Source organism: Coregonus lavaretus (assembly GCF_964263955.1).
Source record: "Coregonus lavaretus genome assembly, contig: HAP1_SCAFFOLD_4209, whole genome shotgun sequence".
Lineage (NCBI taxonomy): Eukaryota > Metazoa > Chordata > Actinopteri > Salmoniformes > Salmonidae > Coregonus > Coregonus lavaretus.
In genome coordinates, this window is record NW_028156867.1 from 41,128 (window position 1) to 52,793 (window position 11,666).

Here is an 11,666-nt window from a genome sequence, read left to right on the forward strand (position 1 = left end):
TCCGGCAGTTTTATTCACTGAGCAAGGCTGCGTTTACACAGGCAGACAAATTCTGATATTTTGCCCAATTATTGGCAAAATAGATGATCTGATTGGATTAAAAGACCAATTAGTGAAAAAAAGATCAGATGCAATGCAATTACAAAACTGTTTATTTTGAATTATGGGACAGCACATTATCTAAGGTGAGTCCTGAATACTGCAACTAGCGAATGCATTGAGCTGTCACTAACAGCCCAGAGTATAGCTATTTAAAAACATTTGACAGTTCAGTCCAGTTTTATTTGACCACAATACAGCCTATCATATCACATGGCCCAGTCTTGGAATCCTAGTTCTCCTAAGAATCGGTCAAATGATTTAATGTATTTGAATAGATAATGCTTAATCTAATGATCAAATAAAAATAGGTATTTGTATACAAGCTTGTTTTCGACAACTATGAAACGTTGTTTGCGTAGGGGTCCTCTGCCAAATTGATCTTGAGTATTATAATTCACAGCCATCTTGTCCAAAACAAAGGAGACTAAAAGTAAACATTAAAACTAGGGATAAATAAATCTACCTCTACTAATATCATGCATTTCCTGTCTCAATTGCCAAAAATGGGTAGTGCCTTATTTCCAAGAAAATATAGAAAAATACAACTTTCATAGAAAAACAGAGGACAGTATTCTTAGTTAATTGTCCAAAAACAACTTGAAAAGAATCAACCTGCAAACCTGAAATAAACGTATGTCACATGACCTGTTCCACCATGATATTAACCATTCATGTTTAGGTTAAATGATGTACCAAACAGAACACACTACTGTATAGAGGACATTTGGCATTTGTGTATGGCTCACCACCCCGCAAAACAGTCTGGTAAAAGAAAATAGAAAAAACTTGCAACAAGAGATTAAACAAATTTGTAAGAGAATAGAAGTTTGGACAATGGTAATAGCTCACCTGTGTATATGACCCCCTTATCTCAGTGATATTTTGATGAGTGAAATACAATTAACTGGGCCGGAACTGTAATAGAACACGTGTTGAGAGAGGATGGTGAACTTACAGACCGCAAACAAAGATTTAAGCATCACAGCTAGGTGGCAGTATGCAAACATGTAGTTCTATTGCAATAGATAAAGCTTGTTTTTTTTCATTATATGTTTAGAATCTTCCTACTTTGCTATGATATCTTTGAGAAAATGAGTCCTGGGTTTTGAATACTTGAGTCAGACACTTTTTCTCTCTGTCCTCTCAGCAGAGTGACCTGAACGTACTGTAGTTTGCTGTCCTGCATTATTCCGGGGGTGGTGTGTGTCTCTAAAGCTGTGTGGTGATGGAGTCCTCCTGCTCAGCCCCCCACTCAGAAGAGTCCAACTCATCACATGGTCCTATCCAGCCCTCGTACATGTCCTCACTAGAGCCCAGGAGGACAGCCTGGGAGCTGGAGGCCCTGATGCTGGAAGCACAGTGCAGGGGCGGCAGGGAGAGGCCCGGGGGCGGTGGTAAGTGGCCCAGGGGCCGTAGGAGCAGGCTGTCACTCCCGTTAGCCTGCTGGGGTGAACCCTGGGGTGGGGCCTGGTTAGGGGCTTGGGCCTGTGGTTCCTCTTTCAGGTTCACCCCCAGCCGGTCCAGGTGGAACTGGCTGCGTGTAACCTGGGGATTGCGGGGGATATGGACGTCCGGCCAGGTTGTGGGCTGACGAAGCAGGCCATCTGAGATGCTAAAGGTGGGCTGGTGCATGCTGGGAGGAGGGGCCCTGGGTTCTGGGACGTGTCCGTTCATGCGGGAGAAGAGCAGGCCCAGCCTCCTGATGGAGTCTCTCTTGGACTGCAGCCGGCCACCACTGCGGCTGAACGCAGCAGAGGAGGGGGAGGAGGAGAACCGCAGCCCATTGCACTTTGGTTTGTTGTCCACTGGCCCCTCCACCCCTGACATGGACTTAAAGAGGGCGGAGACACTGAACTCAGAGTCCTTGCTCTTCCTCTCAGCGGTTGACATGCTGAAGGACACCCCCTTGGCCCCTTGGTCCCTGGACTGACCCTGTCCGGCCCCTCCCTCCCCCTCCTTGTTGGCCTCGTCTTGCTGAGTCGCCTCACTGCTGGATGAATAAGTTCTCCGCGGGGGCTTCCTGTTCCCCAGCAGATCCAACACCTCATAGCGGAAACTGGAGATGTCCTGCTTCAGCTCCTTCAGATCAGTTAAGAGGGGGATAGAGAGGATGGAGAGATCAGTTAAGAGGGGGATAGAGAGATGAACAATGAGGGACAGTTAGATATTGCTCTATGACTGTGGTATAGAGGCACATTTTGGGGATGAACGTTTAAATACGAGACTTCTGAGAAAACTACCTTAAAATTCTCCTCAGTCAGTCCCTCGTCTGTCTTAGCACTGCGGATCATGGCTGCTACATACCTCTTCACCAGGTTCCTGATCACCTCCTGCACATAGAGACAGTCACAGCAGAGAAACAATCACATTACATACCCTACTACTACAGTATGTAATGAATACTGAAGTTATGGGCACATTTAACAAACTAGAATATTTTTCCTTGTAAGCTATTTTTCTAGACTTGTACCTCCCTAAGGAGGAAATGTTCTGAGATGTGGGTAAAGTGGTTCTTCCTTCCTTACATGCATATATTTGCATTTTGGGTTTAACAAGGAAAAACTGTTTAGGCATATTCATGACATACAGTGGGGGAAAAAAGTATTTAGTCAGCCACCAATTGTGCATGTTCTCCCACTTAAAAAGATGAGAGAGGCCTGTAATTTTCATCATAGGTACACGTCAACTATGACAGACAAAATGAGAAAAAAATCATTTATTTGCAAATTATGGTGGAAAATAAGTATTTGGTCAATAACAAAAGTTTCTCAATACTTTGTTATATACCCTTTGTTGGCAATGACACAGGTCAAACGTTTTCTGCATGTCTTCACAAGGTTTTCACACACTGTTGCTGGTATTTTGGCCCATTCCTCCATGCAGATCTCCTCTAGAGCAGTGATGTTTTGGGGCTGTCGCTGAGCAACACGGACTTTCAACTCCCTCCAAAGATTTTCTATGGGGTTGAGATCTGGAGACTGGCTAGGCCACTCCAGGACCTTGAAATGCTTCTTACGAAGCCACTCCTTCGTTGCCCGGGCAGTGTGTTTGGGATCATTGTCATGCTGAAAGACCCAGCCACGTTTCATCTTCAATGCCCTTGCTGATGGAAGGAGGTTTTCACTCAAAATCTCACGTCCTGGTCCCTTTGCAGAAAAACAGCCCCAATGTCACGGTTTCGGCCGAGGCTGCTCCTCCTTGTTCGGGCAGGTTTCGGCGGTCGTCGTCCCCGGAGTACTAGCTGCCACCGATCTATGTTTCATGTTCGTTTGGTTTTGTCTGGATGTTGTACACCTGTGTCTAGTTAGTCCTCGTTAGTGTCCTATTTAGTTCTCGTTGTGTGTGCATGGTGTTGTGTGTGATTGCTCCTCTGTTGGTGTTCGGAGCTACGTATTCTTCCCTCCGTGTTTGGAGAGGTTTTCGCACATGTTAGTGCGCCGTTTGTTTGACGCCTGTGTGCGCCGTTATTTCGCCTCCGGGCTTATTGTTCTCGTGTACTACGTGAATAACTCACTAAAGTCTTTTGGACTTAGCTTCTGCGTCCTGCGCTTGATTCCTGCACCACACCCACCTTCAGCACCCCATGACACCCAAAGCATGATGTTTCCACCCCCATGCTTCACAGTAGGTATGGTGTTCTTTGGATGCAACTCAGCATTCTTTGTCCTCCAAACACGACGAGTTGAGTTTTTACCAAAAAGTTCTATTTTGGTTTCATCTGACCATATGACATTCTCCCAATCCTCTTCTGGATCATCCAAATGCACTCTAGCAAACTTCAGACGGGCCTGGACATGTACTGGCTCAAGCAGGGGGACACGTCTGGCACTGCAGGATTTGAGTCCCTAGCGGCGTAGTGTGTTACTGATGGTAGGCTTTGTTACTTTGGTCCCAGCTCTCTGCAGGTCATTCACTAGGTCCCCCCGTGTGGTTCTGGGATTTTTGCTCACCGTTCTTGTGATCATTTTGACCCCACGGGGTGAGATCTTGCGTGGAGCCCCAGATCGAGGGAGATTATCAGTGGTCTTGTATGTCTTCCATTTCCTAATAATTGCTCCCACAGTTGATTTCTTCAAACCAAGCTGCTTACCTATTGCAGATTCAGTCTTCCCAGCCTGGTGCAGGTCTACAATTTTGTTTCTGGTGTCCTTTGACAGCTCTTTGGTCTTGGCCATAGTGGAGTTTGGAGTGTGACTGTTTGAGGTTGTGGACAGGTGTCTTTTATACTGATAACAAGTTCAAACAGGTGCCATTAATATAGGTAACGAGTGGAGGACAGAGGAGCCTCTTAAAGAAGAAGTTACAGGTCTGTGAGAGCCAGAAATCTTGCTTGTTTGTAGGTGACCAAATACTTATTTTCCACCATAATTTGTAAATAAATTCATAAAAAATCCTACAATGGGATTTTCGTGATTTTTTTTTCTTCTCAATTTGTCTGTCATAGTTGACGTGTACCTATGATGAAAATTACAGGCCTCTCTCATCTTTTTAAGTGGGAGAACTTGCACAATTGGTGGGTGACTAAATACTTTTTTTCCCCACTGTATGTATTAGCTTGAGGTGAAAATCTGGACAGGCATAACTTTGCATGTTCAGGAGACAATGGACCAATCAAACCTGTTTCTTTTACAGATGGATTATTTTGCGAATAAACAACTCCGTTCAATTTATTGTGAAGGAGGATATTTGTGGAGGTGCTTGTATATTTGATCTAACAATCTGCACTATGGAAGGGTACCCCTCACCTCACCACATGCACAAAGGGTTGCCTCAGAGCCCCCCTTTCTCTGATAGGTTCTGCCCTATTCCCCAATCTCATTCATTTAGAGCTGCAGCTATATTCCTTGATAAAGTATGTTCATTAGACAGCGCAGGCTCCAGTCAAAGCATTTGAGTCTGGCTTAGTCTGCTTGGTGTTAGAGGTCACCAGGGGAGCCCCAGCAGCACAAGGCCTTGCCTTGGTGAAGGGGAGGAGAGGAGGGCCGCCAAAGGTTGGGCTAATTGCAATTACTGTGGCGAGGACGGACTGATAAGCAAATGAACATACTGTATGTCTGGGATAAAATCTAACCTGCCACCAAGCTCACCAGCACCATGACGACGATACATCCAGTAACTCAAGGACACCTGTTCCCCCCCCCCCGCTACAAGGTCAACAGATTAGTAATATATTCTGTCTCCCACTCTGCTACACGGTCAACAGTGTAATATATTCTAATAAACATGTGCAGCACAAATGTTTTGCACGGTAAACAAATGTCACGGATCCGGCTCAACAATAAGAGGTGTTTGTGTGCGTGTGTGTGAGAGATGTGCAGACACTCCTGTCCATGGTTGTTATGACAGCAGCCAGTTACCTGATAGTGCTGGTTCTGAATCAGGTTGTCAGCATGACGCTCCTAGAACCACATAAAAAGCAGAAGAATCGAATGACATTTGTTCATGTGTAGAATTTCTATCAACAGCCCAGATATATTAGTATCACTCTACTGGTTTCTCTGCTGCTACATGTTACACTGTGAGAGTGACGTAAATACACATGTTCTGAACAGTGGTTAAAGACCTAAGGAATTTATATACATACATATACAGTGCCTTTGTAAAGTATTCAGACCTCTTGACTTTTTCCACATTTTGTTAGGTTACAGCCTTATTCTAAAATTGATTAAATCGTTTTTCCCCCTCATCGATCTACACACAATACCCCATAATGACAAAGCAAAAACTGGTTTTTAGAAATGTTTGCTAATTTATTAAAAATACTAAACTTAAATATCACATTTACATAAGTATTCAGACCCTGCAGTACTTTGTTGAAGCACCTTTGGCAGCGATTACAGCATCGAGTCTTCTTCGGTATGATGCTACAAGCTTGGCACACCTGTATTTGGGGAATTTCTCCCATTCTTCTCTGCAGATCCTCTCAAGCTCTGTCAGATTGGATGGGGAGCGTCGCTGCACATCAATTTTCAGGTCTCTCCAGAGATGTTAGATCGGGTTCAAGTCCGGGCTCTGGCTGGCCCACTCAAGGACATTCAGAGACTTATCCCGAAGCCACTCCTACATTGTCTTGGCTGTGTGCTTAAGGTCGTTGTCCTGAGGTCCTGAGCGCTCTGGAGCAGGTTTTCATCAAGGATCTCTCTGTACTTTGCTCCGTTCTTTCCCTCAATCCTGACTAGTCTCCTAGTCTCTGCCACTGAAAAACATCCCCACAGGATGATGCTGCCACCACCATGCTTCACCGTAGAGATGGTGCCAGGTTTCCTCCAGACGTGACGCTTGGCATTCAGGCCAAAGAGTTCAATCTTGGTTTCATCAGACCAGAGAATCTTGTTTCTCATGGTTTGACAGTCTTTAGGTACATTTTGGCAAACTCCCAAGTGGGCTGTCATGTGCCTTTTTACTGAAGAGTGGCTTCCGTCTGGCCACTCTACCATAAAGGCCTGATTGGTGGAGTCCTGCAGAGATGGTTGTCCTTCTGGACGGTTCTCCCATCTCCACAGAGGAACTCTAGAGCTTTGTCAGAGTGACAATCGGGTTCTTGGTCACCTCCCTGACCAAGGCCCTTCTCTCCCGATTGCTCAGTTTGGCCGGGCAGCCAGCTCTAGGAAGAGTCTTGGTGGCTCCAAACTTTGTCAATTTAAGAATAATGGAGGCCAATGTGTTCCTGGGGACCTTCAACGCTGCAGAAATTGTTTTGTACCCCTCCCCAGGTCTGTGCCTCGACACAATCCTGTCTCGGCGCTCTACGGACAATTCCTTCGACCTCATGGCTTGGTTTTTGCTCTGACTTGCGCTGTCAACTGTGGGACCTTATATAGACAGTTGTATGCCTTTCCAGATCATGTCCAATCAATTGAATTTACCACAGGTGGACTCCAATCAAGTTGTAGAAACATCTCAAGGATGATCAATGGAAACAGGATGCACCTGAGCTCAATTTCGAGTCTCATAGTGAAGGGTCTGCATACTTATGTAATAAGGTATTTCTGTTTTTTATATTTAATACATTTGCCAACATTTCTAAAAACCTGTTTTCACTTTGTCATTATGGGGTATTGTGTGTAGATTGATGAGGAACATTTTTCATTTAATCCATTTTAGAATAAGGCTGTAACGTAACAAAATGTTGAAAAAGTCAAGGGGTCTGAATACTTTCCGAAGGCACTGTATATGCATTGCCTTCGTTATCAGCTGTAGAAAAGGTTTGCATTAATATGGAGCGGGCTCAAATGGAACTATTTATTTATTTTAGAGCAATGAAAAAGACAGTAGTAATTAGCAGTCAATTAATTCAATGACCACCACAGTTTTTATGTATTGCATGGCTTATTCTAATCTGTTCAATTAGATGCACCCATACAATGGTTATTTCTGGCTTTGTTCTGCTACATTTTCTCCACTTCAAACCATACTACTGATCTAAAAGGGTGCATATGAGTTATTATACAATGTTATATCCCAAAACATGTGTTTGGTGAGTGGGTGAAGGCAACGTGGGTGCCTGTGTGTTAGCAGGAGTGTGGAGTAGAACAGTAGAACGGTAGAACAGGCGATTGCTGCTGGTAGAGGAGAGAAGTTCAGCTGAATGGGAAATGTCCAGGGAATTGGGAGCATGAGGCAGGGTTGCTTGGCAACATGTGCCTGCTCACTGCAGCTGGAAGCTGGACAACCAGGATATGCAGCCCCTCGTCAGTAACATCCCAGCTGGGCCAAACACTGATAGCCCCAACACTATTGTAAAGCTCTCCATAACATTTACAGTCAAGGATCCTGTTTGTTTGTTATATGGAAATAGAAGAACAGGACAGCGGTGAAACCAATCACATGAAAGAGAGTTAGCATCCTGTTCTTCTCTGATATGACACAGCAAAAGGAAACTGCCTGGTGAAAATGTAGTGAACGTGTTTACACTGTATACTATATTGACTACAGGTTTCTAAATGTTTTACCGTGAACTCCTTTAAGTTCTCGTGTTTCCTCTGGTCATCAGGGCTGGGCTGGTCCCCTCCACACAGGCGGTTGTGCATCCACACACACAGATACCACACTGACTTGGGGCTGGGGACGATGTTGAAGGGCGGCGGGAGAGTTCCTCCCTCGTCAAAATAACTCATCCACAGCTTGGTGCGGGCAAACTTCCATTCAATGTCTGCATGGTCCTGTACAAGGGCATTTAGATATTAAAGGAGGTGGAGTATTCACTAGCAGAATTGAAACTCTCTTACATCCTATTCAATCACCATCATTATCACTGAGAGTGATGAAAACCCACTTAATAGCAGGGCTAAAATAACATTTAATCTGCTTGAAATAACTTGTTTCCTCATCCTGTTGTGACATCCTGTCTCCCCTTCCATAGATATGCCTTAGGCAATGAGCTGTTGTCTGAGGGGAGGGGTAGGGGTTTGGTTGGTTGATCAAAGGATCTGTGTGCTTGTGTTTGTGTGTGTTTGTTTGTGTGTGTTTGTGTTTGTGTGTGTGTGTGTGTGTTTGTTTGTTTGTGTGTTTGTGTGTGTGTGTTTGTTTGTGTGTGTGTGTTTGTGTGCGTGTTTGTGTGTGTGTGTGTTTGTTTGTGTGTGTTTGTGTGTGTGTGTTTGTTTGTTTGTGTGTGTGTGCTTGTTTGTGTGTATTTGTGTTTGTGTGTGTGTGCTTGTTTGTGTGTATATGTGTGTTTGTGTGTGTGTTTTTGTGTTTTCTATTTGGGTGTGTGTTTGTGTTTGTGTGTGTGTGTGTGTGTGTTTGTGTGTGTTTTTGTGTTTTCTATTTGGGTGTGTGTTTGTGTGTGATTGTGTGTGTGTGTGTGTGTGTGTGTGTGTGTGTTGTAGGGGTGTAACGATTCGTTTTAACAACGATTCGATTTGTATCACGATTCGTGGTTGTCGATACGATTCAAGGACGATATTGGTTCATTTAGAACGATACGATCCGAAACGATTCAGTGACTTGAAATCGATTCAGTAACCTTTTAGCCATAAATTCAACCAGTGTGACTGAAATAAATACCTGGATACTGGACAGTGCAGGTGAAGTTTCCTAGATTCCTGTTTCTTGTAAGGACCGCAATGGTGGCTTGATAATTTCTCGCTCGTCGGCTTCTCCTCTGTCGTCCGCCATGCTATGTTTTGTTGTCTTTGCGCCTTTGCGCTGCTGCTGGCACGGGGCGATGACGTCACGGATAGGCAGACTGAATCGAGTAATGTTTAAAGCCTTTATCATTAAAAGTGCTAAGAAAAAACATCCATATAAAGTCTGACGTGCTTAAATCCAATGGGTTATTTCCTAGTATCGATACAATCGATTTATTACATTTTAAAACTTTGTTAGATTGATATATGTTGTCCAAAAGGCCAACTCGCCGAGCACAGATCGATGTAGTTGGATCATAGGAATATAAATCGATACATCGATGTAGTAGATGGATCGTTACACCCCTAGTGTGTTGTGTACTTCTCCCACAGCTCCCAGGGAGAGTGACACGTTGGGTGGAAGGCCTCTATCATCAGCTTACATCTGGCAGAAAGGTTACAATAAGGGATAATACTATGTCTCTGTGCACCGGAAAAATACAGACTCTGAGGTAAAGACCATCACCTTCAATAAGACCTTCATGATCTACAATACATTTTATGACAATTACTCTTCCGGTTCTTATTCCTGCAGAGAGTGAGAGACGCTTGGCATAACTTCTGGAGATCAACTGCAAGAGACGCATGCTCATCATGCAACAGAAGCAGTGATCATCATTCGTCTTTTGCATACCAAAGTCTTTACCCATAAGCACCGGCAAAAACTCCACAAAAAAGATGGGAATGGCCATCCCACTGGATGCAGACGTCAATTCAATGTCTATTCAGCATTGGTTCAACGTAATTTAATTGAAATGACGTGGAAACAACGCTGATCCAACCAGAGTGTGCCCAGTGGGCTGTGAGTTCCCATAATAAAGGAGCTAGCAGACGGCTGAGTGTGTGGGGTTTTTTGTGTGCGTGTGCGTGCGTGCGTGTGTGTATGTGTGTGTGTGCTTGTGTGTGTGTGTGACTCACAGCAATGAGCTGATAGGAGTTATTCATCATGGCGATAAGCATGTTGAGCAGCACCACCAGGGAGATAACGTTGTAGGTACCGAACATGGTGGCTCCCACAAACTCTGTGAACTCATGGCGTGCCTTCACGTTGGTCACGTACAAGTTGAGCAGGCCGAATATCGACCAGAACAGGGACTGCAGCGTCTCAAACAGCCTGGGAAAGAACAAGATACAGAGACAGAGGGAGACTTTCTTTGAGTTTTGTGTTTTTCTACAATAACCTCATTTGGACTTTGATGAGCCACAAACGATACCATAGCCCCTGTAAGCTGCAATGCAGTGATGCCAACAAAGAATGAATCCCTAAACTGATATTTTGCATTACAGTAACTCAATGAGCCACTAAAACCTCCAAAAACAGATTGAGGCGAGAGATGCAAACTGCTCAGTCTCCAGCATGACTCGGGGCTGAGGAAGCGGGATGAGATTTGGTACACTGCAATATTTTATTCATTACGGGAAAGGGAGAGGATTATGTGCATACTGTAGGTTTCTCTGTGAAACCTCGGGACAAATGAAAAAGGGCTTTCATTGTAATAGGTATTGGAGTATAAGACCTGTTTTGTACCTGACACATCTTCCTGCTCCTATTCCAAACCTACCACCCTCTTCCTACTCCTATTCCAAATCTACCACCCTCTTCCTGCTCCTATTCCAACCTGACTCCCTTTCCCAAACAGTTCTGTCTATTCTACATCCTTCTATATCTGTCTCTTCTCCACTCTCAATTTATTTCAAGCTCCTTCCTTTACCCTCCTTCCTTCCTCCTTCCTTTACCCTGTCCTCTACCTCTTCACTCCCTTCCTTGTCTCAGAATGTACTCGTCCCGCCTATCTCTCTATACACTCTTCTTTCTGTCTATCCAAAACCCTCCTTAGTCATTATACAGTATTTGTCGTTCTCCATTCTCATATCCCCAGGACAAGGCGTCTCAAATGAGATGACTCACGTAGAGAAGGCGTTGTTCTGCTTCTCACAGCGGATGCCCTTGCAGTTGTTGGGTTCATCCGAAGCCTTGGTCTCATAGTAGAAGTACAGCTGATTGAGTCCATTGGCAAAGGCCAACAACACCAGGCAGTAGATGAAGAGGAACTTGAGGATGTCCAGCAGCATGCGTCCCAGGGAGATCTGCAGAGGCCCCAGGTGGGAGTTGGCAGTGAACAAGAGATGAGGCGCAGGGAGCTGAAGATGTTGGCGATAGCAAACAGGGCCTCAGCTATCAGCGTTGGTGCCACATCTCCCACTCCTCCCGTGGCCGAGAGCTGTTGTACTATTGTGGAGAGAGAGAGAGACAGCTATTGTACTGTTGGAGAGGAGAGAGAGAGAGAGAGAGAGAGAGAGAGAGAGAGAGAGAAGAGAGAGAGAGAGAAGGAGAAGAGAGGAGAGAGAGAAGAGAGAGTAGAGAGAGAGAGAGAGAGAGAGAGAGAGAGAGAGAGGAGAGAAGAGAGAGAGAGAGAGAGAGAGAGAGAGAGAGGA

General features: G+C 44.8%; 1 pseudogene across 1 annotated transcript; it reads right to left on the bottom strand.

Moving 5' to 3' along the window:
* Window positions 1–1,311: 1,311 nt before the first annotated feature.
* Window positions 1,312–11,460, bottom strand: LOC311119623 (short transient receptor potential channel 5-like; annotated as a pseudogene). The gene is made up of 6 exons: window positions 11,140–11,460; window positions 10,149–10,344; window positions 8,055–8,264; window positions 5,460–5,501; window positions 2,343–2,432; window positions 1,312–2,181 (listed from the first exon to the last, which is right to left on the bottom strand). The product of its transcript is annotated as a short transient receptor potential channel 5-like (transcript).
* Window positions 11,461–11,666: the final 206 nt, after the last annotated feature.